At 42.3% G+C, this 16,701-nt stretch overlaps 1 pseudogene; it reads left to right on the plus strand.

The window, feature by feature from the left end:
* Window positions 1-13,526: 13,526 nt before the first annotated feature.
* Window positions 13,527-15,214, plus strand: LOC130853915 (60 kDa heat shock protein, mitochondrial-like; annotated as a pseudogene).
* The last annotated feature ends 1,487 nt before the right edge of the window (window positions 15,215-16,701 follow it).

The following is a 16,701-nucleotide window of genomic DNA, read 5'->3' on the forward strand; positions in this document are numbered from 1 at the left end:
TACCACATCAGGCGTCTTTGGGGTTAACGGTATTTCTGCCTAGTCTCTTCCCATTTCAATTTTTCATCAAAATAAAGCCCTTTTATCACCAAAATATGCATATCATATTCATAACTAATGTCTTTTTAAAAATAGCTCCTCTGACCCACCTCATTAACAGTGTAAAATTCACTGGTCAAAAACATATCATTAGCCAGTGAACTATGATCTTTTCTGAAAAGTATATATATTCAAAGGGTTTAATTCAAAGGTGGTTTATTTTTTTCCCAAAAGGTGCTGCTGCTTTGCTTGGTGACATGCTTGATAAGTTGCTAGAAAGGAGAATTATTAGAAAACAACATGCTAAATAAAAAGGGGAGAAGGAATGCAACAGGGTTGGCTTCACCCCCATTTCCATCCACCTTGTGCTAACCTGGTCTTTGCACTGCATTCCACAGGTGCTTGGCTACTGAGAGAGGTAGACACATCTGCACCAGAAGTGGCAGGAGCTGGAGTTGCCCCTCTTCCCGTGTGCAAACTCGAGGGCGGATTCTGTCCAACTGACCCGGGTAAACTAAGCTGATACATGAATGGGCCTGACGTCCTCCTCACCAGCTCTTGCCTCAAAATTTGTTAACTCTGAGACACCTGGGGGAGGTAGATTGGAGCTCGAAGACCTGGTCTCTGGTCCAAGCTGGGACATGTGTCCAAGGATGTGATCTTGTTCTGTGGGCCTCAGTTTCCCTATCTGTAAAAGGAGTTGACTGGAACCAGAGGCAAACTGGGAGTTCTCTACCTACAAATCGTGGGAAGTCCAAATCTATGCCTAAGATTTGCACAAATTTTCAGAGTGGTGGGAATTGGCAGGTCACGTTCTTGGGGTCACCTCTGGCGTGGAGCTTCTGCACCAGATCAACCCAGATAGGGATTTCTGAAAGCACCCCTAATAGTTCTGCCAGTTGGCCAAGACTGAGAACCACTGCATGAAAGAATCACTGCAGCCTCTCCCAGCTCTGGCAGCAGGAACTTGACTGGCTCTTGATTTATTGAATTTACTGCTCAAAAAGATCTGGAAAAAAAATCTGTCATAATGACCCAGATTAAAGACAATCCTTTTGAAAGAAGATGAGAGAACAAGAAAAAGACCTTCCAGCCAGCATCGAATTGCAGAAACAAAGGTGGCCGCATCCACATCACATGGCAGAAGCTCTGGGAACTGGTCTGCAGGACATGACAGAGAAAATAACTTTGTAAATGCCTCGGCCACTGCTGGGACCAATTCCCCCAGCTCAGGCCATCCCAGCAGTTCTTCCTTTGCCTAGAATGGCTCCAGTTTGCATCTGGTGATCAGGATTTCTCCCCGGCCCAGCACCGTGCCCTTGGTCCCACACAAATCTTGCCCTCCAGAGCCCCCCAGTGTTGAAACTTTGAAAAACCCCCTGGTATCTAACTGGTCCACAAGGTCTGGAAAAGAGAAACAGCACTCAGGGACACTGAGTTCATCTGAAGACACTACCCCCTTCTGTCCTTTCTTGGGAAAACTCAGCAGAGTCTTGGAAAGAAATTGGCCCAAATATCAGCTCACAAGGAAAATGTCCCACAAGGAAACAGCACACTCAAAATGGGATAATTTGAGGAGAGTTTGTTTACAAAGGTTCTACTTACAAAGGTGTGGCAAAGGCAACGAAAAGGGGTAATGTAATGGCAGCTGAGCTGAAGGACAAAGGAGAGGGAGCTGCAACTGGAATATATATATTTTATATATTCTAACATATACATTATTATATGTATATATAATTATTATAGTATATAAATATATTGTAAGTATATATAATTATATTTAATTATATCAATTTTATAATTTTAATTACATAATATATAATTGCATTATAATATAATATACTATTATATGTGATATATATTTCTACATATTCCAATTATAACATATATAGATATATATGTATATAGGTACATACAGATATAGTATACATATACATGTAGGTATAAACATATTCTTGCTCAAAACAGACTCGCCTTTTGAGTGCTAACCTGGAAACCATGGGTGTTACCTGATATTACCCATCACCAACTAAGACAACAAAATTTCATAACTTAAGTCATTTCAGGTTCAGTAACGTGTGGATCAACCCCACCTAGAGACTCAAACCTCAAATATAAATATTTTGGACATAACAACCAACAGCACACATTCTTTGTTAATCCTTACTCACTGATTAGTTTACTGGTTTCCGGTTTATTATTTAAATACCAATATAAGATAGTACAAAAACAGAGAGACTTACTTGAAAACTATAAGCAACTTGACATCAGTAGTCACATCCTTGAAGTAAGCCAGAGAGAGAAAAACAAATACTGTATGCTAACTCATATATACGGAATCTTAAAAAAAAAAAAAAGGTACTGATGAACCCAGTGATAAGACAAGAATAAAGATGCAGATGCAGAGAATGGACTGGAGGACACAAGGTTGGGGAGGCGGGAGGCAAAGGGGAAGCTGGGACGAAGTGAGAGAGTAGCACAGACATATATATACTACCAACTGTAATATAGATAGCCAGTGGGAAGTTGCTGTAAAACAAAGGGAGATCAATTCGATGATGGGTGATGCCTTAGAGGGCCGGGACAGGGAGGGTGGGGGGGAGTCACCGGAGGGAGGGAATATGGGGATATGTGCATAAATACAGCTGACTGACTTTGAGGTACCTCAAAAACTGGTACAAGAGTGTAAAGCAATTATATTCCAATAAAGAGCCAAAAAAAAAAAAAAGTCACATCCTTGATCAAGGTGAGTTAAGAGCACCTTGATATAATCTTAAAAGTAGAACAACAGTAACTACCTGCCCATATATTGTTAGAGTTGAGAGTCTGCCCAGATTAGCTGCGTATAAAGCCATCTGTGTTATCACCCTTACTCCCTACTTAAATAAAGACTTTTGAGTTTTCATGATGACGCTATTGAATCCATGGCTTTAAAAGACATTAATTAAAACATCTCGTTCTTCCTTGCCATTCTCTACTTACATTTAAACTACCTAGAAAAGTGCTAAAAATCCCTTTTCCAGACCTAACACTCTCTTGACCTTCAGATCCAAATATATAATTGCCTGCTAGAACTTTCCACCGTCCCCTTCCATTTTCCTTTCCACACAGGCTGCAATTAGTTCATTATCTCTCCCACTCAACTGTATATTCCCTAAGGACAAGGACTCTGACTGCCTTACTCACCATCATCACCCCAGCACCCTCCTGGGTGCAGCACAAATAACAAAAGTTTAACAAATATTTGTTCAATTAATCTTGACTTCTAAACTCTCCTTCTCCAAAGGAGAAACTAACCACAATATTGTGTATGAAATACAACACACGCAGCCTACTAGAAATCTCAAAGCAGACACAGCACTGCAAAAGAGAGGGTAGAAAAAAAAGAATGTTAAATAGTCGGTGCTTTCTTGGAAACAATTACTAGCTATTTCATCTAGGAAGAGAAACCTAAATATCTTGAAATAGTGGAACCATTAAGAGAAAGAAAAGACAAACCAGAGACTGGGAGAAAATATTTGCAAAACATATATCTGATAAAGGACTGGTACCCAAAATATACAAAGAAACATGTAAAACTCAACAATAAAAAAAACAAAAACAATTTTAAAATGGCCAAAAGATCTGGACATCTCACCAGAGAAAGTATACAGATGGCAAATAAGCATATGAAAAGATGCTCCACATCATATGTCATCAGGGAACTGCAAATTAAAACAACAACGAGATACAGCAACACACCAATTAGGATGACCAATATCCAACAACACTGACAACACCAAACACCGGTAAGGGTGTGGAACGACAGGAGCTCCCATTCATTGCTGCTGGGAATGCAAAATGGTACAGACAGTTTGGAAGGTAGTTTGGCAGTTTCTTATCCTTACCATACAACCCAACATTCTCACTCCTTGGTATTTACCCAAATGAGCTGAAAACATGTCCACACAAAAACCTGCACTCGAATATTTGTAGCAGCCAAATTCCTAGTTGCCAATAATTGGAGCAACAAAGATGTCCTTCAATAGGTGAATGGATAAACTGGGATGCATCTAGACAATGTAGTATGATTCAGTGATAAAAAGAAATAAGCTCTCAAGCCACAAAAAGACATGGAGGAACCTTAAAATGTACATTTGCTAAGTCAAAGAAGACAGTCTGAAAAGGCCACATACTGTATGATTCCAACTATATGACATTCTGTAAAAAGCAAAACCCTAGAGACAGTCAAATGACCAGTAGTTAACAGGGGTTTGGGAGGAAGAAAAAGGGATGAATAGATGGAGCACAGAGGATTTTTAAGGCGGTGAAACTATCTTGTATGATAGTGTAATAGTAGATATGTGACATTTTACATTTGTCAAAATCCACAGAACTATAAAAGAGTGAGACCTCATGTAAGATATGGACTTTAGTTAATAATAATATCCATACTGGTTCACCAGGTGTTACAAATGTACCACATTAACACAAGATGTTCATAATAGGGGAAACTGGGGCATAGATTGGGGGGAGGGGCGTAATATGGGAACGCTGTGTTTTTAGCCCGTTTTTCTATAAATTCAAAACTTCTCTAAAAAAAAGTCTATTAACTAATTTTTTTTAAGAAGTGGGATCAGATCACTCTGTTTTCAAAGGCCCTCACCCATGGAGCTAGACTCTTCCCAACGGACCACATACACACGCATGACTACATCATGGCGTTGGAGAAAAGTATTAGAAGACTAGGTGGAAAGGACCTATATTAGGGTGTCCTTCTCTTACTTCAATAACTAAGCTCTCCTGGGAGGGATCTCCCCAGAGCCAGGTGGGACTGAATTCCATGGGGTAGCAGGAAGGAGAATGAAACAGTTACTGATGTTGAGGCCAGAAATACCAGGGAGACCAAGGTAGTATACTTGGGAGACTTGCATCTATTCCAAAACAGCAGCAACAAATTCAAGCCCTTTAATTCCTCAGCATTTTTTTTTTTTTTTGGTTTTTCTAATACACACAAGCCTTCCTTTTATTACTTAACAATGTGACTATTCCTTTTCCTGTTACCTAGAGAAAGAACTTTCTGGACCCCTCAAAATAGCAGCATATTGGTTAGGGATGTAGGCCCTGGAGACAAAGAAACTTGAGTCTAAAATTTGAGTTCAGTAACTCTACTATTTCCTAGTTGTGTGACCATGTAGAATTTGCTTAACTATCTCGTCTATAAGACGGAATAATCATGGTGCCTCCATCAGAGGACAGGAATGATACAGCATGTAAAGAACTGAGTCCAACAACAGCTTAGAAGTAACAGCATGATAAGTAGAAGCTATTATATTTATTATTCCAAATCCTATACTTGTTCTCCAATGCCATGAAGCCTCTCTACAGCTGACAGATGGTAATGATTAATGCCGGAAAACAATCAAAGATATTATGGTCTCTGATGCTGTCACTTCTATCTCATAGCAAATGAATCTCATGTTAACCCTTCAGCCCACCACTGGTAAGGTTCCCCAAAATGTACCTCTCAAATTCTATACTTTCAAACCTCCACCTGGCGTCTCTACACCAAATTTTTCTTTCCACTTATACCTAGCAGTAGCCACCTCAATCTATTTGAATAAAATCAATAAATCTGTATACTGTAGAAAGTACATCAATAAAAGACATTATAGTAACCCCCTCAAATGTTATGAGGTGTTACAGAGCAAGGTAAGTTTGTTCTCAACTTTTTCCCCTTTTTCAGGGGCCACCCTACTCTCACCAGAGCCCTATCCAAGCTAGAGGCCCTGGTGGTAGCTGATAATATTTAAGATGCTGTAATTTCTGGGGATATCTGCTCACAAATACGGCATTCTTAAGAACCAAAAGAGCCCTTGGATTTTAAGGAATGAATCTAGCTCTCTAGCTATTGCTTGGAAGAAATCTTCCTATTATTTGGAACAGGAAAACTTTTCTGGTATCTTTTACATCCTACCAACACTTTGTCTAAGGTCAATCTGTAAAATTTCACCAAAATGCCTTAAAAGCCCAGGCAACGCTAAGTTCACAAAAATTTCATTCCAGAATCATAACACTGAAAATCTTCCCAAGATGTCATCGAATTAGTTTTGTTTTGACCAAGATTTCTCCTAAGCTCTCTGGCCACATGGCTGGTGAGCTGACTCCAGAAGGTCTACAGATATTTGATTAGGCCTACAGGTGTTTCAGATACATCTGAGGGCCACAAAAGCAATTAGAATAGCAGGGGAAGGCTGCTTAACTTCATCATTGCTGGCGCTCAGCCAAAAAGAGAGTTGCCATCCAAAATATTAATGAAAAGTAGTTCCAGAACAGGAAAATGCAAATAATGTTTCAGCTGTTGATTTTCTGTCACCAACCCAGCAAAGCTGAGTGAAATAGCAAATCTTTCTCTGCCAGTCACTTCAAAGTGGCACAATTGCCAGGCTAACCAATTGGAACTTGGAGCCACGTTTTATTGTCTCCTGTCTTACCCATTAATAATACCAGGAGGACAATAATTCAAAATAATTACAGAAGTGAAAGGTAGTAATTAGCAGTACAAATTAGCTATTAAATGATTCTGAAATTTCAAAGTGAGAAGATGACCTTTTCACTTCTTATCTGGCAGTGATAAATTGGGTTCTGATTTGAGAAGAAAAATAAAGCCCTCTAACACATTATGGATTCTCTTTACCTTCCAATGGGAACTGAGCCAAGTTAATTAAAAATGTGGTAGAAAACATGAGTTTCAGGATGTCCCCTGATGGCTTTCTCACTTGCCTACCTGGAAAGGTCACCTTCCTCTTCAGCCCATCCTTGGCACCTTCCCTCATCGTTATCAGAAGGAAAAATGGGAATTCCTACTGCATTATATTTTATTTAATTAGCGGATGATCTAATAAACCTGTGTTGTGACAACATTTCCCACTCTAATTAAAAATTACTGGCTGAATATCCACATGCTGGGCGTTCATTAATTCCTCTAACAAATAATTTCACTTCACAATAAACATGGCATTGTAGTTCTAGTCTTGGATATTCTCCACCTAAAAACGTTGCCAAGTTATTCTTGCCATTTTACCTGCTGAGCAAAATTACATAGATTCCACCATGAAGAGCTAACCATACCACTCACCTCTATTATGTATTAACCTGAAGTCATGCTAAACACCTTTAATTGCTACTTCTCTTGGAAAAGGCACTCTCGGCTCTAGAACTGCATATTCCTTCTATATGATAAAGTCTCCTTTGTCACCTTGCTCCTGATGCAACTGTAATCTGGGCTACTTCTTTACAAGTCAAGGTGTGAAAACCTTTTTCCGCACTTTATTGTGAGGCCCAAGATTCTGACATAAGAAAACAGTGCCACGGGGTTGGCACGGAGAGAAAGATGAGTATCTCTTTGACACAAAGCAGCAGATGAACTAGTGATTCACATTCTACCCGTGGGGCTTCCACCTGAGAGCACAACTCAGAATCATCAAACTTCAGAGGAAAAAGGACCTTAGATGTAATTTAAGTCAAACCACCTTGTTTATAAATGACAAGACAAAGACTCATAGAACACATGGGTTTTGCCCATCACCATACAGCTAACTGGGGGCACAGCCAGCCTAGATCCCAGAGCGTCACGCAGCTCTGGGTCCAGTGCCCTCCGTGCCCACCTGCTGCTCTCTCAAAGGTCTCCCCCTCCCCAAGCTGGAGATGTGGTGCAACACTCATTATTTGCAGAGTTCACATTTGCAAACTCCCCTACTTGCTAAAATGTATTTGCAACTCCAAAATCAATGCTCGCAGCACTTTCACAATCACTCATGGACGTACACACAGAGCAGCAAAGAGTCTGAGCCACCTGACGTGCACGTTCTCAGCCAAGGTTGAACAAAGCTACCCTCTGCCTCCTTGTTGCAGCTCTTACACTGTCAACAAATGTCCTTTGCGTGGCCTATTTCATTCCACTTTTTTATATTTTTGTGCTTTTTGTTGGTGATTTCGCTGTTTAAAACGGCATAGTGCTGAAGCACTATCTAAGGGCAAAAGGGTTGTGATGTGACTTACAGAGAAAATGTGTTAGATAAGCTTCCTGCAGGCCTGAGTCATAACGCTGTTCACCGAGTGCCCTATTAATCAATAAGACGCCTTTAAAACAGAAACACACATAAAACAAGGTTATGTATTAACTGGTTGACAAAGTTCTTGTGACCAGAGGAGCCCAGTTCTTGCAGGAGCCTAGCCCTGGATTTCCTCTAGGAGTGACAGTTCAGTATTTGCTCATTCAAGCGTTCACGGCAACTTTACACACCATAACCACCACGAATAACGAGAATCACCTGCATATCTGAATAGACCATCACTACAGACAGGCAGACCACAGATCAAAAACATTAAAGTAATACAGGAAAGGTAGGAAAATCCCAAGGTTGTGGGCAGGTGCATCCAGGAAATGAGGCAGAGTCCCTGTGGGTACTCACTCGTCAGTAGGTCTTGGTTTCTAAGTGTTTATTGGGCGGAACCAGGTCCCTCAACTGGACATCATGTATGTGCGCCATGTATCTATTACTGAGCATGTGAGAGGCCTGTATTAGAAAATGAATGATCGGTGATGATTTCTGACAGCAAACAGAGTAGCAAGCCTAGAAATTCAAAAGAGCAGAATTGTAGCCGATGTGTACCTTAGCCTCTCTGCCTCAGACACTCTCTCCCAGAAACACTGCCGGGATTCACTCAGGGCTTTCTTTTAGCTGAGTCTCCCGTGACCCTGGCTGTGGCACTAGTCTTTGATTCTTGCAAGAAAAGCAGACTGAGGAGCTGTCTCCCAGGAAGTCACAGTAAAAAAAAGCATGGTCTTTAAAAACCACCACTGATGCTCAGCATTTAAGTGCATGTTTCCAAAAAGTGTTGGTACACACACACGTGTTAACACGTGGAAGAACATACACCAACTATCAGCTGTGGCTTTTTATGGAGAATAGAATTATGAGGGGCTTTCACTTTGTACATTATTTCTGCAATGTCTGGGTTCTTTGTAAAAGGCATTTATTACCTTCTGCCATCGACTGAATTATGTCCTCCCTTAAAAAATGTTGAACCCCTAACCACCAATGTGACTGTATCTGAAGATAGGGCCTAGGAGGAGAGGATAAGGTTAACTGATGTGATAAGGGTGGGGCCGTAGTCCAATAAGGGTAGGGCTGGTATCCTTATAAAAAGACAAAGAGACACCAGAGCTCGCTCTTTTTCTGCCATGGGAGGACACAGCAGGAAGCTGTCTACCAGCCAGGAAGAGAACTCTCACTAGGAACCAAATCAGCTGGCCCCCTGATTTTTGACTTCCTGGCCTCCAGAACTGGAAGAAAATAAATGTCTTTTGTTTAAGCCACCCAGTCAGTGGTACTTTGTTCTGACAGCCTGAGCTGGCTAATACATCTTTGTAAACAGGGGTGAAAAAGATACCTTTAATAAATAAATACACACCCATTTTCAGGGCTCAGACACACACTCAGTGCACACCAATCTGCAGGTCTTGTTTTGTATTTAGCAAACATGTGATCCCAATGAACTATTTGAAAAATACCATTAAACCCTGAAAAGTAACATCTGTACAGAGGTTAACAGTCTCTGGGCTTGATAATTTTTGTTTCTGCTTGATGTTCTTCCCTATGGCTATTTTGTGAAAGCTGAGCTCAAAAAAGTAATCAAGTCAATTCCAAACAACTCACATAGTTTTCTGTGCATTCTATCACCCTTTAAAACACCCCACGGGCAGAATTTCAGTTCTACCATAGTCCATTCCAGTAGCCACACTGGAAATCTCTGCAATGGTCATCAGCTGCCCTCCTCTTCCACCCAACCCAGGTGGCCTCTAAGTAAGGCCTGGGAGCTTTGGAACCAGGCAGCAAATGCATGCTTTTCAAAAGAAACCAATGCATCACACCCCTGAGGATGGCTACTATCAACAACCAGAAAATAACAAGCGTTGGCAAGGACGTGGAGAAACTGGAACACTTGTGCACTGTTGGTGAGAATGTAAAGTGGTGCAGTCACTATGGAAAACAGTATGGCAGTTCCTCAAAACAGTAAAAATTGCAACAACCAGTAGTCAAGTGAGCCAGACGCATCAGGATCGCTGGGCGGCAGGGACTCATTGCCGGACCCAACCCTCCTCCTGAGCGTTTCTCTGCTCAGGGCTGCAGACTGCGGACCAGGGACCAGGAACCGAGGACCAGGGACCCCCGCAACATTTTTCTCGAAAATCCCTGGGCGAGGTACTACTGCTGGGGAGGGGACAGATTCCTCCCTCTCCATGCTGGGCCGGTACTGGGCACCAGAATTCACTTCCAAGGTTCACCGCAGACATTTTCACCATCATCGTCCGTCAATATCACAACCTCTGTGCATGCATGAAGAAAGTTTTTTAATCCCTCGCTGCCGCTGCAACGAAGGAAGAGCCATAAATGAGACGGATAAAAATAAGGTAATATTTTAAATTTTTAAAAATTAAAAATAGAACTACCATATGATCCAGCAATCCCACTTCTGGGGACATATATCCAAAAGAATTGAAAGCCAGGTCTCACAGAGGTATGTGTACGTCCAAATTCACAGCAGCATTATTCATTCACAGGAATCAGTAGGTAGAAGCAATCCAAGTCTCTCAACAGGTGGATGGATAAACAAAATGTGGTCTATACATTCAACATAATGTTATTCATCCTTTAAAAGGAAGGGAATCTGACACACGCTACAACATGGATGAGCCCTGAAGACCGGCTAGAATGGAGGTAATAACTGCCAGCGCCATGCAAGGGCTCCTGGGGAAATGATATTGCCCTGGTTTTTTTTTTTAAGAACTTTTATTGAGATGCAACTGACATACAATAAACTGCATATATTTAAAGTGTACAATTTGATATTTTTTTTCTTATTAGTAATGCATATATTTGCCCTGATTCTTGACTTGGGTGCTGGTTACACAGGTGTGTTCACTTAGTGACAATTTTTCAAGCTTAGGAGACTGAGGATATATGTTTGTATATTATACTTCAATTAAAAGCTTTTTCAGAAATTCCCAATGTGAATGCAAAACTTCAAGCTACAGCCACAGTGGATCAACAGACCAGAAGCCAGGAGGGATTGAGAGACAGGGCAGAATTTAGGCTTTTGGAGATGTGATCATTTCCAGACTTTCAGACAATAGGTATAGATGCTTCTGAGCTGTGGAGCTGGATGCCACGGGCTCAACAAGATGTTCTCTTCCCCGGCCGCGTGCTGGAATTGCCCGGGGCACTTTAACAATCCCTGGTGCCTGGGTCCCTAAAGATTGTGCTGTAACTGGCCTGGACAGCAGCCTTGGCATCAGATTTTCAAAGGCTCCTGGATGTTCTATGAGCATCCAACGCTGAGAACCACAGCTCCAGGGCCCGGGGGGCGGTCCTTGACATCATTCCCTCTAATCCCTTCCCTCTTCCACAAGATTACAAAATGAGGCTCTGAGAAATGGTCATTTTTCCAAGACTACACAGCAAATAAAGAGCCAAGATGGGTTAAAAGCTCAGGTTTGTCTGTCTCGAAAGACTGCCTCACCCATAATATTATCTAGAGTTGTTCAAAAGCACGAGTTTTTCTTATACTTGATTTGCAGACTTTCCATGTGTTTTTCATCTGGCTCCCTGCTCGTACCCCTGCCAGCCTCTTCATATTGTATCCCCGCTTAAACCTTATCTCCTGAGAAAAACCTTCCCTCTTCTCTTAGTACCCCCTACACACACGTACCACCCCCAGCTGTCATTTTCATCACAGTTGAAAATGGCCCAGTAATTTCCTTCCTTGTTTCGTTTTGTTTCCTATTAAATGGTAACCTCCAGCAGAGCAGGAATGCATCTGTTTTCCTCCCTGATGAATTCCGAACACTTAGCACAGTGCCTGACATTTCATAAGGACTAAATAACTCACTGTTGGATAATAAATAAATGAACCACTCAATTAAGAGTGAAGTGTGTCACTCAAAGCCTGTGGAAATGAGGCATCCTGCCTCTCCTGGGCCCCCTAGATGCCCACTGAAATGAACGCAGACCTCCAGGTGAACACTCTGGAGGACCCAGTGTCATCCACGGAGAATACAGAGGAGACAAGAAAAACAAAAGGCAGAGATGAAAACCTAGAGGTGGAGACGGCATCTCATTACAGGCGGCACATCACACATCCAGCTCCCACTCACCCCCAGACAGTCTTGTTTTATCTCTTCCCCACACCTCTCAGTTTACCCTGGGGCTGGGGAGCTGATGGATGCTGTTGATGCTCCACCTCAGAGCTCTCTGCTCCCGAGCTCACCTGCAGCTGCGGGAGACAGATTCTGCCGCAAGCACCTCTTGTGATCTGGTCCCACGGGAGCTGGCTCCATTGTAAGCAGGTACAACCCAGATGGGGGAAGGACTTAATATCATCACCACCCTCCCCTGGACAACCAAAGGGAGCGAGGGTCCAAGGACAAACACTCCAGCCCCCTGTCCTCTGCCAGCCTGATCTTTCAGAGGTTCTGCAGAGGTCCCCGTAGGACTGAGCCCTGGTGCCCACAGAGATACCCACTCATTAACACGCTCTATGGGCTCGTCTCCTTCCCTGCCTCACTTTCCCTACTTCCTCCCTTGTGCTTCCTGATATTAACTCCCAAGTAAACCACCTGCACTCAATGCTTGTCTCAGGAGCTGCTTTAGGGGGGCCCAAATGAGGGCAGGTTGTTATTTCCACTGTACAGGTAAATAAGTGACAGCTGGAAGAAGCACAGAGTCTTGCTTAAAGTGAGTTGTTTTCTTTGCATTTCCCACAAAAACACAGGGATTCCCATGCTGTTTAGGGATGATCTCTCATGCAACTCAAAGCGCTGGAGGCAACTACAGGCAGCCTTCACCAGAGAGCAGAGCGGGGAGTCCCTGTCCTTTGATCCAGGTGCAGACAGGCCACAGGTGCTGCAGAGATGCCAGGGCGGGCACGCCCCAACACCCATGGAGGCTATATTCTCAGGGACTTAATCTCTGCCCAGGAGGCACTGGCACAAACTGTCACCATTCACACATCCAGCTGGACAGCAAAAACTCCTGACTGCAGAGAAGCAGTCCCCCTTCGGACAGGACCCCTTCTGATGACGGCTCTGGCAGCCACGGACAGCCTCCCGCAGGCTGCAGCGCCTTCCCCATCACTCCGAGAAGCTGGATCTGAGTGTCAACGCACAAGACCTCTCATGGAAATTCACTGTCCTCCTAAGCACATCCAAGTTAACTAGGAAAGAAAACTATGTGCTGAAGTTCTTAGGGATCCTAGTGTAGTCCAAGGTATCATGCAAATTCCCTCCCCAGCTCAGGGCAGAAACTGGTGTCCCCTGGGCTATGTCCTCCCATGAATGTGTTCATCTCTTAGCTGGATAAGGGTTATAAAATGAGATTTTTCTGACTCACTTGCTGCCGACGGTCTGCCTTGCCAACCACACTCTGTGCCGTTGACCCGCAGAAATGCTTCGATTACCCGCAGTCCTTTACCAGATTAGACCAGAGCACTGGCTCCTCATCTCACTCGGGCTTATGCCAAAGATGTAAAGTTTGATACAGACGCCCGAGCCTTAATGCTTCAAGGTGTCGACCTTTTAGCCGATGCTGTAGCCGTTACTATGGGGCCAAAGCAAAGGACGGTGACTACTGAACAGAGCTGGGCAAGTCCCAAAGTGACAAAAGATGGTGTGACTGTTGCAAAGTCTATTGACTTAAAAGATAAATACAAAAATATTGGCGCTAAACTTGTTCAAGATGTTGCCAATAACGCAAACGAAGAGGCTGGGGATAGCACCACCACTGCTACTGTACTGGTTCACCAAGGAAGGCTTCAAGAAGATTAGCAAAGGTGCTAATCCAGTGGATATCAGGAGAGGTGTGATGTGAGCTGTTGATGCTGTAATTGCTGAACTTAAGAAGCAGTCTAAACCTGTGACAACCCCTGAGGAGATGGCCCGGGTTGCTACGATTTCTGCAAATGGAGACAAAGAAATTGGCAACATCATTTCTGATGTCATGAAAAAGATTGGAAGAAAGGGTGTTATCACAGTAAAGGATGGAAAAACACTGAATGATGAGTTAGAAATTATTGAAGGCATGAAGTTTGATAGAGGATATATTTCTGCACACTTTACTAGTACATCAAAAGGTCAGAAACGTGAAGTCCAAGATGCCTATGTTCTACTGAGTGAAAAGAAAATTTCTAGTGTCCAGTCCACTGTTCCTGCTCTTGAAATTGCCAATGCTCACCGTAAGCCCTTGGTCATAATTGCTGAAGATGTGGATGGAGAAGCTCTAAGTACCCTCGTTTTGAATAGGCTGAAAGTTGGTCTTCAGGTTGTAACAGTCAAAGCTCCAGGTTTTGGTGACAATAGAAAGAACCAGATTAAAGACATGGCTATTGCTACTGGTGGTGCAGTATTTGGAGAAGAAGGACTAACTCTAAATCTTGAAGATGTTCAGCCTCATGACTTAGGAGAAGTTGGAGAGGTCATTTGACCAAAGATGATGCCACACTCTTGAAAGGAAAAGGTGACAAGGCTCAAACTGAAAAGCGTATTCAAGAAATCATCAAGCAGTTAGATATCGCAACTAGTGAATATGAAAAGGAAAAACTCAATGAACGTCTTGTGAAGCTCTCAGATGGTATTGCTGTGCTGAAGGTTGGTGGAACAAGTGATGCTGAAGTGAATGAAAAGAAAGAGTTATAGATGCCCTTAATGAGTTACACGAGCTGCTGTTGAAGAAGGCATTGTTTGCCCTGCTTCAGTGCCTTCCAGCCTTGGATTCAATAACTCCAGCTAATGAAGATAAAAAATTGGTACAGAAATTATTTAACAAACACTCAAAATTCCTGCAGTGACCATCGCTAAGAATGCAGGTGTTGAAGGATCATTGATAGTTGAGAAAATTTTGCAAAGTTCTTCAGAAGTTACTTATGATGCTACGCTTGGAGATTTTGTGAATATGGTGGAAAAAGGAATCACTGACCTAACTAAGGTCATAAGAACTGCATTCTGGATGCTGCTCGAGTAGCCTCTCTGTTAACAACAGCGGAAGTTGTAGTCACAGAAAATCCTAAAGAAGAGAAGGATCCTGGAATGGGCAGAATGGGTGGAATGGGAGGTGACATGGGAGGTGGTATGTTTTAATTCCTAGAATAGTGCTTTACCAGTATTAATGAACTGTGAGAGGAAGCTCACGGCAGCATTCCTCACCAGTAACTTCAAGACAGTTCAGTTGAAGGAGATGACTGAACAAAAGGCTGGCTGATGTTTAAGAAAATCACTATAACCATCAGTTACTGGTTTCAGTTGACAACACAGAATGGTTTACTGCTGTCATTGTCCATGCCTACAGATAATTTACTTTGTGTTTTTGAATAAAGACATTTGTACATTCCTGATAAATGAGTATCAGAGCCATGTACCAATGTACTGCTTTCAAGTTAAATCACAAGGCATTTTTGCTACTATTCTGTTAAAATCAGGATTTTAGTGACTGCCATCACCAGATGAGAAGTTAAGAAGCAGCCTTTCCCATTCCACTGGTACTACTAACTTTTTCATGGTTTGATGAAATACTTTATAAATACTTTATAAATAACTGTAAAAATATATACCTTTTAATTTTTTAAATTTAGCTCTTACTGTATAGTTTGATTCTTCTCTTTGCATTTAATATTTTTTCTAGCTTTATTGAGTTATAATTGACAAATAAAAATTGTACATATTTAAGATATAAAAAAAAGCAGCCTTTCTGTGGAGGATAATTATAATTGTGTACAGAGGAGAGAATTATCCAATTATGTGACAACTTTGTAATAGAAATTGTTTCAAGTTAATAAAAGTGAGATTTCCCATGAAAACAATTTCTAGTTTCTTTTAAAAAAAGAAAAGGATCTGGCTACCCTGTGACCCCACTCCCACATGGCAAATACTGACCAGAACCAAACAGTGGCTGCCTTTTCTAAACAGGTCAGGTGCCTGCTGATTTGCCCCAGTCCCTACTCCTCCCTATAGTCACACACAGACCATGTCTCTCATTCTAAACATTTCAGTCTGGAATCTGCAGAAGCTTTGGTACATCATGCTGCTTGGAAATAGATAAAATTTTACTTTAAAAAATTATATCCAGGGCTTCCCTGGTGGTACGGTGGTTAAGAATCCACCTGTCAATGCAGGGGACACAGGTTCGAGCCCTGGGCCAGGAAGATCCCACGTGCCACGGAGCAACTAAGCCCATGTGCCACAACTACTGTGCCTGTGCTCTAGAGCCCGTGAGCCACAACTACTGAGTCCATGCGCCACTACTACTGAAGCCCGTGCACCTAGAGCCCATGCTCCGCAACAAGAGAAGCCACCACAATGAGAAGGCCATGCACTACAACGAAGAGTAGTCCCTGCTCGCTACAACTAGAGAAAGCCTGTGTGCAGCAGCGAAGACCCAGTGAAGCCTAAATAAATAAATAAATAATAAAATAAATCTTTAAAAAAATTATATCCAAGTTATATCCAAACATTTGCTTAACCCACCTTGGAACTTTGAAAACCTCTGCATTTGATTATCTTTAAGGCCCTTTTTAGTCCTGTGATTCTACAATCCTAAGGTGTAGTCTACCTCTTAGTAGCTGCTACAC

The sequence above is a fragment of the Hippopotamus amphibius genome, chromosome 5, assembly GCF_030028045.1.
Source record: "Hippopotamus amphibius kiboko isolate mHipAmp2 chromosome 5, mHipAmp2.hap2, whole genome shotgun sequence".
Lineage (NCBI taxonomy): Eukaryota > Metazoa > Chordata > Mammalia > Artiodactyla > Hippopotamidae > Hippopotamus > Hippopotamus amphibius.